Here is a 15,180-nt window from a genome sequence, read left to right on the forward strand (position 1 = left end):
TCTTGGAAAGAACATCTAACTGATGAAGAATATGAAAAAGAATGAGGATGTAATAAAAAAAAAACAGTGAGAAAACCAGAAACTTCATAAAAACAAGAAGTTGCATGAGAAAGGTCACAAAATTTTAACAGATGACTTTCCTCTGCAGGGAATATATATATAGTCACAATTACATCAGTACTATTTCAATTGATCTATACACAATCTGCAAGATGATTTTATAGAACATTGGAACATTATCCCAGCTAGCAAAAGTGTTAAAGTAGAGGGCACCTGGTGGGTTCAGTTGGTACAGCATGTGACTCTTGCTCTTAGGGTTGTGAGTTCGAGCCCCACACTGGATGTAGAGATTACTTTAAAAAAAAATTAAAAAGCTTTAAGAAAAAGTGAAAGTACAAATGAAAGACATGGGGGAGGTAGACCACAGGTGGAAAAAGCTGGTAGAAATTGTAGTGACAATAATATCCAACCTCATCCTGCATATGGAGAGTTTCAAAGATACTATATACAACCGACAAAGCAAGAAATAAACATGGAAAATGTTACTGAAATAAAGGATGTAGGCAAGAAAGGAACTTAAAGAAGTCACATTAAGACTGTGAGGAGGTGAAGTTATGAGTTAAATCCTCATCTGTTAGAGGAGGAGTCAACAAAATGTCTATATCTGAAAAACTAGGGGCACCTCAGTGGCTCAGCTGGTTGAGTGACTGCCTTTGGCTCAGGTCATGATCCTGGAGTTCCAGGATCGAGCCCCACATCCAGCTCCCTGCTCAGCAGGGTGTCTGCTTCTCCCTCTGCCCTTCCCCCTCTCATGTTCTCATACTCTCTCAAACAAATAAGATCTTAAAAAAAAATGAAAAGCCAAAAACTAGCTATGTTAGGAGAATGAGAAGACAAATCACAGGCTGAGAGAAAATACTTGCAAAATATATATCTGATAAAGGGCTGTTATCCAAAACAGACAAAGAACTCAAGAATAAAAAAACAAACAACTCGAATTAAAAATGGGTAAAAGAGGGGCTCCTGGGTGGCTCAGTGGCTTAAGCCTCTGCCTTTGGCTCAGGTCATGATCCCAGGGTCCTGGGATCGAGCCCCACATCAGGCTCTCTGCTCAGCAAGGAACCTGCTTCCTCCTCTTTCCCTGCCTGCCTCTCTGACAACTTGTAATCTCTGTCTATCAAATAAATAATTTTTTTAAATGGGCAGAATACCTGAACAGACACCTCACCAAAGAAGACAAACAGATGGCAAATAAGCATATGAAAAGACATCCCACACCACCTGTCATTAGGGAAGAACAATTTAAAACAACGATGAGAGACCACAACACGCCGAAGAGAATGGCTAAAATCCAAAACGCCAACAACCCCTCCTGCTGCCGAGAAGGAAGTGGAGCAATAGGAATGCTCCTTCATTGCTGGTGGGAATGCAGAATGGTATGGCCACTGGGGAAGACGGTTTGGCAGTTCCTTACAAAACTAAACATACTCTTTGCCATGATTCAGCAATCGCATACCCTGGTATTTACCCAAATGGGTTGAAAACTCACATCTACGCACAAACCAGCACACAGCTGTTCACAGCAGTGCTATTCATAATCGCCAAAACGTGGAAGCCACCAAGATGTCCTTCAGGAGGTGAATGGAGGAACCGTGATACATCCAGGCAATGGAGTATTATTCAGTGCAAAAAAGAAATGTGCTACGAAGCTCCAAAAATAGGGAGGATCCTTAAACACAGACTAAGAAAAAGCAGCCAATCTGAAAAGGCTCCGTACTGTATGATTTCAACTATCTGATACTCTGGAAAAGGCAAAATTATGAAGACAGCAGAAAGATCAGTGGTTGCCATGGGGTCGGGGGAAGGGAGAACGAATAGGGGTGCACAGAGGACTCTTAGGGCCATGAGTCTATTCTGTATGGTATTATCATACTGGATACATTTGCCCAGACCCACAGAATGTAAACCACAGACTCTGGGTAACTGTGATGCGTCAACATAAGTGCATCAGCTCTAACAATTGTACCACTGCGGTGAGGGACACTGATGGCGAGGGAGGCTGTCCACACTTGTGTTGGGAGGGCGGGGGTTGTATGGGCATTCTGTGCTCGCCCAATTTTGCTGTGCCCAAACCTGCTCTAAAAGTCTATTTAAAAAAAAATGCAGCGTACACAAGTATAAGCGGTTAACTTTGAGAAGTGGGAAGGTGTAGGGCAACAGCAGTTTTGCTTTTCACGAGAAGAGGCCCTGTACCATTCCATTTTCTAACCTGTGCATGCACTACCTTGGATGGTAAGCATGGAGAAAAAGAAATGGGAATGTTTGCAAATACGGTGCGGAAGTAGGTAATCAGCAGTCCGTTGGTTTTATGGGCAGCACTGTTCCTTTGGACTTAGAACAAGGGAGATAACGGCAAAAAGTCTAAGGCCACACAGCCAGAAGGAGCTAAGCTTTGGTATCAAATCGCCGGCCCCACCTCACTGGTGACTGCAACATCATTTTTTCTGAGCTAGACCAACCCTGCGGGGAGTTTCAGTGGAGTATCTTCTAGAGATTCATGTATTTCATATTAAACCTCACAGAAACTCCTCTGCAAACCAAACAGCAGGGAAAACGCACAAAAGAATCCTACAGAGGCTAATGAACCATATTACTTGCTTATTTTGCTGCCTTCGAGAAAAGCAAAGGGCAGGGTCACCATTTAGAGATGGTTTTTGAAACACCATAAAAGTTTTTTGTCTTGTCTTCATTTTGCACGCCCCCCCTTTTTTTTTTCTCAGAATGCCAAGTTAATTTTACTTGCACTCCACTTGCTCAGTGGCTTGGGTGAGAGTTTAAAACACTTGTAAATTTGTGTCCTTCTCTTTCCCACAGAGCCACACTGTTCCACGGCCACCATGAACAGTGCTCCAGACGGGAGAGGGTCTCTGAACAAAAGCCCCCTAACACTGTGTGGGGGCTCTGGCCCGGGGAGGATACAGTGACCACTCTGTACTGAGCTCAAGGCAAGATAAGGCAAGAGACAAAGCGGTAGTGTTAACGAGGAGAGATGACAGCACGGGCTGAACGGCTCCTTGTGGGCGGCCCACATGGCCGGGTGCTGGCATCTCCAGGAGAAGCCAAAATGCAAAACGGTTCTGGAAGGGCAGCTCCCAACATGCCATTTGAAAAGCACAGAGCAGGTGGGGACGTCTCCTGTCCGCTGACACTGAAGTGGCCGGGGCAACGGCTGGTCTCACAATTCACTCTGTGTGCTAGGTTAGCTCCTGGCCCACTGTGTGCGCCAAAGGAAATCTTCACAACACCGTTGCACAGGAGATGCCCCCCGGGGTCCCTAGGCAGCAAACAGAGAGGAGGAGGAGGAGCTGAGAGCGGTGGGACTTGTGTGAATTAGAAGATCTGCCTCTCCATGTGCAGCCTTCCTCTCCGTAGAGATGACAAAAGATCCACTTCCCAAGTTGTGAGCGTTTCTGGGGAGGAGGGAGGTATGCGGAGACCAAGGCGGGGCTGGAACGCATGACCCTGAGATCAAGACCTGAGCTGGGCTCAAGAGTTGGACGCTTGACCGAAAGAGCTGCCCACGCGCTCCTATGAGTCTTGATGTAACCAAGAATGACCCGCTCTGGATCACAGTTTAGCTCTGACTCCCTAAAATTACAACTTGGCTGAGTGGTAGCCCCATGTCATTGCAATCAGCGAGAAACTTCCAAATGCCACCATTAAAAGATACCAAATTCACCTGAATTTGCAATGACAGAAATCAGAGAATTAGGTGGACAGGGCATGCCAAATAGGTTTATCTGGATTACCATCACTTTTTCCTGTACTTTTTCTTAAACCATGCATAGGTCAAAACATAGAACTTTAAGGAATTGACCACATTCGTCACACTGGGAGTTCACAAGGCGGGAAATGATACTACCACTTAACGTGTGTAGTGCTTTGGTTTTCAAAGCATCTTCATACACATTAATTTGAGGCTCCCAAAAATCACTTGGCAAAGTATTGTTATCTTCATTTTATGCATAAGGAAACAGAGTCTAGAGGCTTCACAACTTGCCCATGGGTCTCACAATAAGTATGTCTTCCCATACCTAATGAATCACAAAATGTGTTATTTCAGAACTGTTAGAAACAGAGGAATCATGTAACCTAATCTTTCATACCAAGTAGTAGTGACAACGTCTGATCTCGGCTGCTATTTCCCAGTCTCATGTGCCAGTCACCGACGAAGATTTTCAGGGAAAGAGAAGCCGGCATTAGACAGGCCTTCCACCATGGGAAGCGGAAAGATTTGGACAATCCTTCTTTATATGTGGCTGAATTCGATCTTCGTGAATATGGCACATGTTGGTGCCAGTTCTGGGACAATCTGGAACCACGAAGAACAAAACGACTGCTTCTTCCACATGACATCTGAATATGTGACGGCAGCTTTGTTTCTCCTTGGTTTTCTACTCTGTAAGCAGAGCATTCCTAGTCCTTCCTGCCAAGCCTCAGGGGAGCCGGGGGTCACTCATCGGGTGGACTGCCCCGGGAGTCTCTGATTTAGCAATGTCCCTCTGAAACATTACCCAGAATCTCAAAAATGCTGCAGATGTGGTCACCACGAGCAAGGAATCTCCTGGTCACAAGAGAACCCCCAACTCAAGCTTGTAACAATCATAGGAAATGTTTTTGGCTCACGTAACTGGAATGCTGGGAGCAAGTCTGGCTTGGGGTCCAGCAATGAAGAATGTTCTCGTGGCTCATGGCTCTCCCTCCCCTGCCCCTGCGTTCCTCAACAGGCTGCCTTCATCAGTGAGCTGCCTTGCCTCATGCCAGGGGGAGGTCTGGACGGTTCCAGGCCTCACATCCGCACGCCACCACATCCAGGGAAGAGGAAAAATGCTGCACCACCCCCGCGTGGGATATTAGATGACAACTGAAAATTACATATACTGTTGAGCAAGTTACCATTGTTTCAGGACAAAGTTTCCCCTACAACTTCATGGCTAGAAAGAACCATCTTACTTTGCAGTTCAGGATTTTGGAAAAGGCTTGGCCAGGCAGTTATAACTTAGGTCGATGCTGCCTGGTGATTGCTGTCCCCGTGCTGGCTGGGGGCTCAGTCACTTCAAGACTGGCTGGGCCGGACAGGCCAGCTGGCTCAGTCACATGGCGGAAAGGACAACCAGGGCCATCATATGGGAGTGGAAGTGGACCACCGGAGTGTGTGGGGGGGAGAGTATTCCAGTAGGGTGGTCTTGGGGTGGCTGAGCCCAGTACAGATGGCTCGGGGCTCCAGGGCTATGTCTGCACACAAGGGTGGGGGTCACTGCAGGGCCTCTTACAAGCCAGGCTTGGCGGTCACATGGGGTCACTTCTGTCCTTTTCCGGTGGCTGAAGCAATCCTAGGCCTGCCCGGATTGAAGGCTCACATTCTTGACAGAGTCGGTGGCAAAGTCACCATGTGGAAGAGCGCACGGGATGGGAGGCAGTTTCCATCTCTGGAAACTACAATTCAATTCATCACGCCCCCCCCTAGGCTGATGACACAGTTTTCTCTCATAAACCCGTTAACTGTATGCCTCTGTTTCTCATCCTAGCGTTCTTCTCGTTAAAATGTCAAGACAGGGAAGCCAAAGGTAATTCTGCTGACGATTTGCCGGTTCCAAAGAGACACTGAAGACAGGGTAAAGTTCATGCTGGTAAATACGAGATGCTCAGTGTTTGGACACTTTATGGGCCAAGCTGGTGCCACTTCTTCGGAACAGGGAGAAGAAGTAAAGGCACGTGGCTCAGTGGGTTAGGCGTCCAACTCTTGATTCTGGCTCAAGTCATGATCTTAGGGTCACGAGATCGAGCCCTGCATTGAGTGTGGAGCCTGCCTAAGATTCTTTCTCTCTCCCAGTCTGCCCACCTCCCACCCCTGATCTGCCCCCTCCAAATAAATAAATAAACTGCTTCACCATGTTCTTCAAAATCAAGCTCTAAAAGCGATAAAAATATGTTTGGCGTTTTACCACCCAAAGCCTAAAGTGAACCTTCCCTTTTCCTTGACTTATGTCATAAATATTTGTAATTGAAAGAAAGAAAAATGGCCCTCCCCTATGTACAACCTACTCTGCAGTGGATACCTTACACGTATGAGCCCATTTAAGGCCTTTGTAGCAGGTGCTGACTTTATGGGTATATTAGGTCACAGGAAACCGAGGCAAAGGTGGGTGCAGATACCCTGCCCAAGGTTACGAGTCTTGAGCTGGAATTCAAACCCGCGAAACGTGGTCTCCAAAGTTCATACTCTTAGTCAACAAACTCGTCCCTCTGCAAGTAGAAATGATAATGCTCTTTCTAAAACTGATGTAATCAAGATCCCCCACTTTCCTGAGATGGGCACAGGAAGAGATATGGAAAGAATGTGTTCTTCTGTGTCGACACAGAGGGGCTTATCAGTCTTTAGTCTGGGATTGTAACACACGCATATATGACAGAGAGCTGTAAACTTTTTTTTTTTTGAGAGCTGTAAACTTGCCTTTGTGACTTCTACTTTAGCACTAGAATATACAGCATACTCCTCCTCGCATTGAATTATCATACCATTGTCAACTGACCTATGCCACCACCATACCCGACAGTTTACAGGCGTACCTCATAGATTCAGGATTTTCTGCAATATTTCCCCCAGATTTTTACCTATGTGCAAGCAGAGGCTGCATATACCTCAGTATTGCTTCTCTTTTCCTTTCTCAATAATAGGACTTTTGCGAGGGGCACGTGGTTTCAGAATAAGGACATTCTCCAGCCTCTTCTGCAGCTGGGGGCGGCTGGGTGACCAAGTTCTGGCCCACTGGATACAGTAGCTTCTGGAAGCTCTCCTTACCAGTCAGTGCTCACTCCTTTCCTCCACTCTGCTGCCTGATATGCACATGTCACACGTGGGACCCTGAGGTCAGGATCTCACCTGGTGGAGCCAGATGTCAGGAAGAATCAAGGCTCAGCACCTTCGAGCCCCAGGTTTCTCAGGTAAAGGTCTGGGTACGTGGTCTAGGCCACGTACCCAGACCTTTACCTGGGAAACAAAATCAGGTTTTCGTTAATAGAATACGAACTTCTTGACCAACTTGAGTAAGCTTTTATTGCTACAGAGAGTCAAATCCCTACTTCAATTTACATATTATTCATATCTATTTAACACGTAATGTGTATAACCCGTTATATGTAAAACATTTTAAAAAATTTAATAAATTGGGTATTTCTTAAATATGTTACTATAATTACTTATAATACCTTACTGCCTTATAGAACATATATTAATTTATTAAACTTCAATTTATATGTACATATTTAAACCACATTTTATAAAACATACGCATTTAGAAACATGGATCCCGTGCTCATACCTCAAGAACATTTTTCAATTAGCAATAATCGCGCCTCGGATAAACCTCATTGGCTACGATACTGCCACTGCGCAAAGCTCAAGAACATTTTTATCCACGTTCATCCCATGCATGGTCTCAGTGCTGCCCTTGTTATTACGAAGGCCACTTTAAAGCCTTCTCTCCCAGGTTACCAGAGAGCCATCTAAGTAATCTGTTTTGAGATTTGGCGTTTTTTTGAATCCAAGACTGCAATCATAAGATCACTGAAAATTTCGTACCAAGTCTCAAATACATATTTACATGGTATTATGTCAATTTCTTTAAAAAAAAATTCCTGTGAGTGTATATTGGTGACCTACAACAGAAGCGCTTACTCTGTCATATAATATCTTTCAAAGCCTTGATTTAACGATACGGAACACTTGCAACTGTGAGATTATACTCCACAGAATACACAGCAAATTTGTTTTAAATATGCCTCCCTTTTTCTAAACCAGCTCTGTCAGACGGCCTCTGTAAGGCTCTAAAATGAAAACTGAGGTTATTTTAGGCTGATTCCCCCGAATCTTACTTTGTTATTCAGAATCAAGTAATTAAGAACATGTCACTTGGTTAAAAATGACACTCTGTGAGTCCTGAATGTAAGGAGCTTCCTTTTTTCCCCCTAAGAAATAATTCTGGGAGAAATTAGTATCATATCCAGGCATATTAATTTGAGATACATTAATAATTTTATAATATTAAGTCTGCCCCTTCTGGAATGGAGTATAGCTTCTCCATTATTTTAAGTCTTATTTTAAGAACCTCAAGGAGATTTAACACCTTTTACCTTATGTCCTATAATATTCTAGTTAAAATTATTCCTAGATATTTTACGTTACCTCTGCACTGGATTTTTTTTTTCAATTTCTACCATTAACTAGTTATTTCTAGTACAGGAAAAAGCTATTATTTTTTCCATATTTATCTTATATATAAAACATTTTTAAAAATGTTACTTACAAGTTACTTACAAGTGACTTACAGTTACTTACAAATTCCCTTATTCGTCGGTCTAACTTTTCTTTTCAATATTTAAGCCAAAGATGTTTTTGCCTTACTGCATTGATACCAAAGCAATGTAAAATAATAATAATACTTCAAGTTTTATACTTTTTCCAGGACTAATTTTGTGAATTTATATTTTGAGGGAAATGCACCGTTTTTGTATATATTGTTATACACTGAATTCCTCATTTCCTTCATATCTGTAACAATAGATCCTCACTTATTTTTAATATTTTTCCTCTTTTCTTTAATCAGAGATCACGTCCATTATTTGTCTTTTCAAAAAACTAGTGTTTGGTTTGACTTCTCTTCTTTACAGTTTTATGTCTTCTACCTCATGCCTTTCAGCTTTTAACATGATTATTTCTCTCTTTTTTCTTTTGCTTTTCTCCTAGTTTCACAGGTTGACTATTTCACGCAGACGTTTTCAGTCCTTTTTCTCTTATGGTAATAAAAGCATCCGTGATCATACATTTTGTGGTTACAAAACCTCACTCCCTCTGTGTATTTCTAGATTATTCATAATTTGTTTTGACCTTCTCTTGGTGCCGAAATCATTTAAACACCATGTCTCTGAATTCCAAAGTAGTTTTTTAAAAAATAATTATCTTTTTATCATTTATTTTGTTGGATTATGATGACAGATTATTGCATTTAAAATAGGAATTCTGTGACAAAGTACATGACCAAGTCCTGCAAACAATCCTAGACCTAAAGAATGTATATTCCCTGTTCCATAAATGTGTCGAATCTTTTATTTATAACTTCTATGTTTTTGCTTCTTTTATGTTTGTTTCAGAGGGTGAAAACAGGCAGCCTGCAAGCTACAGATATGTTTTATTTGGCTGGCAAAGTCCTTTAAAATGTATGAATCTCAATGCCTTTAGGCAAGGCATGCATTCTCTAGTTCACTGTGCGATTCCCATCATCTCTGCTGTCTTACACCCAATAATTCACATATTCGTGCTACGCACGTGGTCCCCGTGGGCATCCGAGTTAGCAGTCTAGCTTCCCTGGGCTGTCAAATTAGAAAGACCACATAATTAACATCTTCTGGTACAGTATGGATTTTTTAAAGAAAAAACAATGCATCTTTTATTTCCAGTTTTTGTTCTATATATTTTGTTGCTTAAAGATTAAAGATGGTCACATATATTTGGTTTTTATCGGTATGTAATATCCCTCTTTTTCATGTTCAGTGTTCCTGTTCTTACTTTCTTCTCTGTGAGGCACTGATATATGTCTCCTATTTGTTCTTTAATTGGTGAATTTAGCTTAAGAATATTTATCGTGGGGCTTTTCTTTGGCTTTCTTGTTTCTGCTTCTTGTTTCTTATTTTGCTTCCTGTTCATTAACTCTTCTTTCGTTCTCTTCTCCCCCCATCACTTTTGCTGATCTGATACTGCTTCACTTTATTCCTTTCTGACCGGCTTACCAGGCATTACCATCCTCAATCCCCCTATTTGGGGAATACTATGCATTTCTTTTCTGTTTGTGGTTACTGGCCATTCTTAATAGTCCTAACCAAGCCTTCATCACAAGTAAACCACCATGGCCCCCTTACTTCCTCACCAACAAAGGTGAGATTAATTTTAGAGTGATTTGATCTATGAAGGCCTTGAATGCCCCCACTGCAATTGTGGGTTTTGCTGAGCTACTCTAGAATTTTCAGTTCTGTGCCCTTGTCTAGATTTTCCCTGAAAGTATGATCTTTTTTTTCCCCCCCAAGAATCCCGCTTTACAGTTACATTATGAATTTTCGGCTGCGTTGGCCTCCTCAATTTATATCCCCAATGTCTCAGGCTGCACAATTCACTGCTCGTCACAGTGTCTTATATGCTTGATCTTCCTCTGGCTTAAGGTTTCTGCTGATCCAATTACCAGTATCTAATTGGTCATTTGAATAGTTGCTCACGTAGAGTATAATAAATCCTTCACGTCTAAAAATATCCTTTTTTATTCTGATTCATTAAGGGATATCTTGGCAGGAGAATTTGTAACTGGCATTCTTTCTGACGATCTAGCTTTCCTACCTTTCTTCCCTACTTTATTTCTCTTTTGAAGGCAGGTCCTCCTCCCACTGAATTAGCTGAAAATATCAGCTGTTTGCTTTTGCAGCCCCCCTTTACAAGCTTAGATGCCCCCTTGACCCTGCCAGAAGTTCCACCTGCCCCAAGTGGAACTTGACTCCGGAACCAGTGCTACAAAGCAAGGACCAGGATGCTTACCTGGTCGCCGGCAGCTTCGGCGGCTGCTTCAAGACCAGGATCCCTGCCGGTAGGTCGGGTGCAGCCTGCACTGTCTTGGCCCATGCACAGAGCAGCAGCCTCCAGCCTCAGCCGATGCTTTGTGAGAGTTTCGGCACTGTTCCGGGCTGCTCTATCTCCAACGTCTCACTCTCCAGCCCTCGGACAATTCCACAGCAACTCAATATCCATTAAAACTGGTTTTTCTTCCTACATCAACCCAGATCAGCTCCTGCGGCCCCGTGAGTAAGAACCCAGGCTGATATGGCTGCGTTTAGAAGATTCCAGATCCTTCTGGTCAACAGTCCCGACCAACTGTCCTAGCTGTTGGTGCGTGAGCATTTCAACGCCATCCTGATTCCCCTCAAAACTGACCCATCTTCCTGTCTAGAAGTTGGCAGAATTTTTATCTTTATTGCTGCAGTGGAGCCATTAAATTATGTCTTTTTCCAGACTACTGTGAGTCCTTTAATCTGAAGCCTAAAATCTCCTTCAGCTTAGGTTTTCTCCTTTTATTTTTTACGTCTTCTCCATCCGTTCCTTTCCTCCCTTCCTACACTGGTCTCTCAAACATGTTACCAATTTCATGATACCAGTATCTTTGTGTCTGACAAGATATCCTTCCAAAAAAACTAATTCAGTTCTCAGTAGGGGCTGTTATCCTTTGTGTTTGTTTCATCTGATCAAAGTTTCGAATCAGGAACAATAACTCTTTGAGTTACTACTTTTTTTCTGGTGGATGCTTTCTTCTGTCTCTTTGATTTAGCTCTGCTCATTCTCAATGTTCAGCCTGAGCGCTGTACCTCAAGTTATTAAATCCCCCTCCAAGGGGATCACACCTTTTCATTGCTAAAGCTGGGTTTGGCCTTCGGCACCGAGACGTGTCAGTGTTTCTTGGACAACGGCAAATCCCCACATGGAGGGCATGGAGGTTTTCATTCGCGAGCCCAGCAGTGCATGGACTGGTACACTGGGGCCTCCTTGGCCTGGCTGTGGGGAACGTTCCTCTCTGATCTCACGTTTCTGAGACTTCATGCAGGAGAAGCACTCCCTGCCGACTTCTAGCTCCTCAGATGCATAGGACCTGGGGCCCCTTCAAGGGCTGAATGTGGGAAGGGGAAGGGGAGCTGTTAACACCCGCACACTGTGGCTTTCACTTTACTGAAAATCATTTCTGTTGTAAGCAGTGGCCAAAAGACGGGACCAGGCCTGTACTACACTAGCCATATACCCAGACTTCTGACCTAAGGCACGCGAGAGATGGGAAGGACAGGAGATTGTGGACTCTGCTCTCTTCTCTCGGCACCCTTTCCACAGTCTACTTCTCAGGCTTCAAACAGCCATTCCAAGTGAGCAATTCCTAAATATTAATCTCTAGCTCTAAGATTTCCAACCATCTGTGTACTCTCTCCATCACGATGCCCTGGCATGAATGTAGTTCAGACTGTTCGCATCTGACAAATCTTTCCTAAATTCTCGAAGGGGCCAAGCCCAGTGATAGAGGTATAAATGTAGGAAAGTATGTGACAGCTATGTCGGGAGATGGTTGCGATACAGCAGGGCAAAGAGAGTAGAAAGAGAAAATGTGAAACCTGGGGAGCAAAGAAGGGCAGTGGCCCCGCCCATAGGGTCAGGGAAGGTGGCCAAGGAAGGGATCACAGCCACGCTGTGTCTTGAGGGTAGACCAGGAAGAGGAGTGAGGACAGGTCACTTTGACAGAACTAACGGACTTGTGGACAAGACAGTGGAGCAGACAGATGAAGCCACAAACCAACAGACAACATGTAATCAAACTAAAGAGCACACCAGTGTTGCTAAAATTAGGGAGGGCTAATCTCATTCTATAATCTTTAAAAGCGTCACCCTGAGAGAGAACAGTTTAGAGGATAAAACTCCAGAAAGATCAAGGGCAGGGCCACAGAGTAAAAGCAAAGGAGCACTGTAAAAAAACGATCTTATTGCTTTCCACGCCTCCTATGAGAACAGAAGCATCCTGGGGGAAGAAGGATGGATATTTAGTTGAAGGGAAAAATACAGACCATCTCTACTGACCAGCAACCATTTTGCCCTGCTACGAATCAGCAGCAGTTTAACAGAAGGTAACAGAACCATTTAGATGTTCCTTTGGGCTACAACTTAAAATTTCTAAGAGTGAATTCTTTAGGCTGCCTCTGTAATTCTCTTCCTGAGCCTCCTGGTCTCAGTGTCTCTCAGGGTCTCTCTCAGTGTGTCTGTATGTCTGTCTCTCTGGCTCACTCAGTGATTTTCCCAGTCATCTGGTCTTAATACATTGTCTTTAGTTCATTCTTCTTTTTTTAAAATTTTATTTTTAAGACTTTTTATTTATTTATTTATGAGAGAGAGAGAGAGAGAGAGAGAGAGCGCGCACAAGCAAGGGGAATGGCAGAGGGAGAGGGAGAAGCAGATCCCAGGACCCTGAGATCATGACCTTAGACGAAGGCAGACTCTTTTTTTTAAAAATATTATTTATTTATTTATTTGACACAGAGAGAGAGATCACAAATTGGCAGAGAGGCAGGCAGAGAGAGAGAGAGGAGGAAGCAGTCTCCCTGCTGAGCAGGGAGCCCGATGTGGGACTCGATCCCAGGACCCTAAGATCATGACCTGAGCCGAAGGCAGCGGCTTAACCCACTGAGCCACCCAGGCGCCCCACAGCAAGCAACTCTTGATCTCAGGGTCGTGAGTTCAAGCTCCATGTTGGGCATGGAGCCTACTTAAAAAAATAAAAGATAAATTTATAAGAGAATATATAGGATAATGAATGAAGACACCACATTCTGAGAAAGAAAGGCTCAGTACTAAAATCTGTGTGGATTTTCCCCTAAAGTAATGCAATTTCACCCAATTTCACATAAGATGTTTTCTGAAACAAGGTAAAGTGATCCAAATACTCATATAAAAAATAAACAAGAGAAATCTACAATGAAGAGAACTCGATTCACCAGACACTAAAAGATTCCATGGCCACAAAAACTGAAATCATGTAATCAATGAAGCAGAATACAGAGACAGCAAATATATCCAAAAATATGTAAATATCGAAACAGATAAAAGACAGTGAATTCAAATCAACGAGGAAAAGAAATGTCACTCAGTAAATGCTATTGAAATAACTGCCAAATGTTTTAAATACACTTTAAGTCATAGACCAAAGAACATTATAAATGGATTAAATACAAAAATATCAAAAAATGGAATGTGAAACCAAAAACATTTGACCTTTGGGTGGGAGAAATCTTTCTAAGCCTAGAAATAACATAAGAAATCCAATGGAAAAAATAAATCTCCATTATTACAGTTTTAGGCTTGTATATTTCCAAAACAAACAAACAAAGCAAAACATAATAATCAACATGCTACCAGAAAACCCTGCTGAAATGATCTGCAATGATAAAACAGAAATGGGTTCACAGTGTTAACATACCACAGAATAAATGAGAGTAACTTAAAAACCCAACTGGAACACTGAGAAAAGTTAGAAATAGATAAATCCCAGGAAAAAATGACCAATATATACACAAAATTCAGTAGACATGCAAATTAAAACAATGAAGTCCTTTTTTTGCCTAATAGTTAGGGAGAATTACTAAGGGTCATGATAATGCTGGTGAGGCTGTCATGAGACCAACACTTTCCTCACAGCTGTACGTATTATATAACACTTGTAGAAAGAACACAGAAGTATGTATCATGAGGTTTATAAACGATCTTATATTCTGGCCAAGTAAACATCTACTTACGAATTTAGTCTAAGGATAGAGTCAGAAAATTAAACACAGATTATTTATAGGAATTATTTAAGATAAAGAAAAATACTGAATCCAACAATAGGAGGATTAAATAAATTATTGTACTAGATCCATTTGGAAAAAAAACAAAAACAAAAAAATGAACAAATTACAAGTTTAATAAATATGGCCTTCCCTTTTAAATTTTTTTTTAAAAATATGGTACTAGAATACAATAGTACCATAGTACAACAGACTGGAGATGTAAAAATATCTGGGAATATTTAATGACATGAAAAAATCTTATTATTACACTAGTAAATAAAGAAGTCAAGATAGGAAATGGAATATAAGATATCGTTTGACTCTCTGAGAGTATGTGTGTGTGTTGGTGTATAAAAGGCTCCACAACCATACTACGGAGAAATGTCAAGAGTCATCTCTTGGCATAATCTTGGCAGGATTATGACTGATTTTTATTTTCTGGACACATGTCTTTCGTTTCTTCATTTTCTATAAAACAAGATGTATTATTTACATAATTAGGTAAAATATTCATTTTTTTTAAAACAAACAAACACCGAAACAGATCCCCTGGTCACCTCTCTTCATGGGACATATTCCAGCACACTCTGGATTCAACCTACACATTTCTTTGGCTCCCATCCCTCCTTAATGTTCTGGCAACATCAAAGACCTAGCTAGTCCTTAGAACCACGGATTCTTTCACAACTCTGTTTCTAGGTCATTGCTATTTCCTCTGCCTAAAAGCCC

The 15,180-nt window shown here is 42.2% G+C and overlaps 2 protein-coding genes and 1 pseudogene across 2 annotated transcripts in view; all 3 read right to left on the reverse strand.

Annotated features, from left to right (window-relative positions):
- Positions 1-15,180, reverse strand: part of LOC122907367 (cytospin-B-like) — a 699,233-nt gene that overhangs the window by 629,208 nt on the left and 54,845 nt on the right.
- LOC122907372 (cytospin-B-like) overlaps positions 1-15,180 on the reverse strand; it is a 305,144-nt gene that overhangs the window by 37,386 nt on the left and 252,578 nt on the right.
- Positions 7,293-7,461, reverse strand: LOC122907961 (annotated as a pseudogene).

The sequence above is a fragment of the Neovison vison genome, chromosome 5 (genome assembly GCF_020171115.1).
Source record: "Neovison vison isolate M4711 chromosome 5, ASM_NN_V1, whole genome shotgun sequence".
In the NCBI taxonomy this organism is placed as follows: domain Eukaryota; kingdom Metazoa; phylum Chordata; class Mammalia; order Carnivora; family Mustelidae; genus Neogale; species Neogale vison.